Genomic DNA, 3023 nt, shown 5'->3' with positions numbered 1-3023 from the left:
GGTGAGACTTTTATGGAAGAATGCTCAGGAACACGTGGCTGTATTCTGCTGAATTCTCAAGTTTTTTATCAGTTTATGTAAACACTTCACTTTTTTGCAATCATACATTCTCTTCACATAGAATGAAGGAAATCAAGTCAAACTTTGGCATACTACTGATTTTCTTATTTAAAACCTTTGCTGGATCATCTAAGAGTTTCCACTTTTCCTAGTAAAACATTTTTACCAGGCTGTTTACAATAAATTTACAATAAACACGTTACTTAATTTCCCAGATTAAGTCATGGCTGGCTGCTGGTATTTGGTTCTGCCACAGATTAGGTTGATTCTGCTCAGGTTATGTTGACCTGGCATCTGACCCTAACTGTTATCTGACTGATAGTGGCCCAATTAACAAAACAGGGTCAGTATCATATATGCCTACTGTTTTCTTTTTCTTCCTCCGCATTGGATTATGGTCACCTCTGCAGAGAGGAGACCAGGATATACAGACCTTTGCTATTCTTATATTCCAAAACGTGCACCAGATCACATTAAACGTTGCACCGAGGAACTGTTTCTATACAGATATGCCAATATATAGATAGATAGAATTTATTTATTTTCATCAGAGGACCAGTGTGTCCTCTCAGCTCAGGTCACACTGACCAGGGATATTTTTTAAACGAACAAAGATTTCAAAAGCAATCTGTAAATATTGCATCTTCCAAGGTAAATGACAGTTCAGACGCGAACAATTAAAACATAGAGATTTTTAGCAGCAGAGGAGAGAATGGAAGTGCAAGTTAGCTAGAACTTTTGTATTTCCTAAGGAGCCAAATACAAAATGCAGCCAAGTACCTGAATCAAAGAAGGCTTGCAGCCAACTTCATCACTAACACTGATTTACAATGACATCACAGGAACACATTCACAAAAGGGCACTATTCTGGAAATGTTGGGGCATGGATGCAACGGGTCAGCCATCTTCAGAAATTGGAGAGGCACAGAAACATGCTTGACCTCCCTGAGCGTGGCAACAGATTGATAACCACGAAAAAAAGAGGAATGATTTCTTGTCAACCCAGAAAAAAAAGTTACAGTCTTCTGAAGTGAGCGGGATGGCACCTGGATCAACGAAAAGAAAATATAAGAAAAATGGATAGGGGCCTCTTAGGTAAAGGCTATTTCTGGAGGGGTAGCTTCAGGAACTGCAATAAATGGCAGGTTTCAAGCCACAGACATTGTGACTTCTACTCTAACTTAAAATCTATGTCATACTGGTTATTTAATCATTTTATTTCTGTTTCCACAATGCCTACTGTTATAATAGAAAGATTAACCACAATAGTGTGAATCATGGTAAAGACTGTTTTAATGACCAAAAATGAATCTATTTCAGCAGTTTCTACAGTTTCCTACTAGCAACCACTCTTCCTAGCTTGTGGGTCTGAAAAAACTTTTTCAAATAGATTTCACTGGGGCTGTAAGTTGACCTGCAGTTGTGCAACCTCTGTTTTGGGAACTGCCATCCAGCTCACTTCAGAAGGTTGAGTTTTTTTCCTCCATAATTATCACTCTATAATTACACTCAAGGGGGGCAAGCACATTTTGTGCCTCAGGGGATAAACTTTTCACAATGATGCTGGCAAGCTCTTCCACACAACGGTAATTATTTTTTTTTTTTAATAGTTGAACATTTCCCTAACACAAACTTACAACTAACTGCAGTTGCATAAAAGGTATGTCTCGTACAACTTAAAAAAATCCCTTTAACAACATGAATTCAGTGTCAATGTGAAAACTAAAACACGGTGTATACCATGGGACTTTTTATTACAGTGTAACTTTGCTGGGAATAGTGAACTTTATAGATCCAATGTACTGTCTGAAAGTAATACCACCACCCTATAATTATATCATTCTTGGATCCAATTATATCACCCTTTCATACCTTGTCATTTATTTATCTCCCAAATAAAATGGAGGGGAAAGAAAGTAAAACCAAGATGCCTTGCATGTCTTCACATATAAAATAATTGTGCTAGCAGCAAATTCCAAATAGTTGAAGTACAAGTAGTAGTTAATTCTACATACCCTGACTGACATCCTTAAAACATCTCAGCCTCACCCTACTGAGCATTCTGATTATACTCTAAGTACTTTTTATTTTCCTTTCAAGAATATACCCATCTAAAGTGGTATTATCTGTGGATTTATTGAAGAGTTACCTTGGCCCAGCTGAAGTGTACATACAATGCCCCTGAGAAGAGCTAGGAGATATTCTGAATTTTTTTCATACACAGGCAAATATTTTTGACCTGCTGCAACTAGCAGAGCGATGTCAGCAGAAGCTGTTAGAAGTAGTCCTTCAAATTAGGAAGAGGGCTGCTTTGAGGGGAGGCAAAAAAGAAAAGCATATGCTAGAGTTTGTTTCCTTAAAACTCCATGGTAAGACTTTTTCCTGTTGAAACTTAAGTAAAATATTTATTGATTTTTTTACTATACAGTCTGTTTTGCAAAAGCCATACTGTATCATCGACAACCATTGTGACTGAAAGAAAAAAAAAAAGTTTAAGAACTGCAAATGAATTCTGGAAAGTAAGTTCTCATACCTAATCTGAAATACATTCTTGGTAAAAGTGCTCTCTCTTGTCATTTATACTGAAGAACCTAGGTAGCAGCAAACAATGCAAATTATAGTTAAAGATTTTGTGAAATAAAGCACCACAGGGTGTAAGAGTCTTTCCAATATTATGCCTATGTAGCTAACAGCGGTACACTAATCACAGTTGCTGGTAGCCAGTACATCTTGTTCCTTCTAAAGCAGGCCACTTCTATTATCTTAGGTACGCACCTGCATCTAGTTCCTGCGAGTTGTCTCCCCTTTGCTCTTCAACAGTCTCTGATTAAGTAAGATCCATAAAGTTCTAATACTTCACTGTGTTGAAGCAGTGGCACTATACTACCATTCAGGCCATTTGCAATATTCGTATCATTAGTAGCAGCAGCTACAGATTGAGAAGCTTCCTGATCACCGCATA

Source organism: Struthio camelus, chromosome 8 (genome assembly GCF_040807025.1).
Source record: "Struthio camelus isolate bStrCam1 chromosome 8, bStrCam1.hap1, whole genome shotgun sequence".
Taxonomy (NCBI): Eukaryota; Metazoa; Chordata; class Aves; order Struthioniformes; family Struthionidae; genus Struthio; species Struthio camelus.
This window is presented reverse-complemented; position numbering follows the sequence as displayed.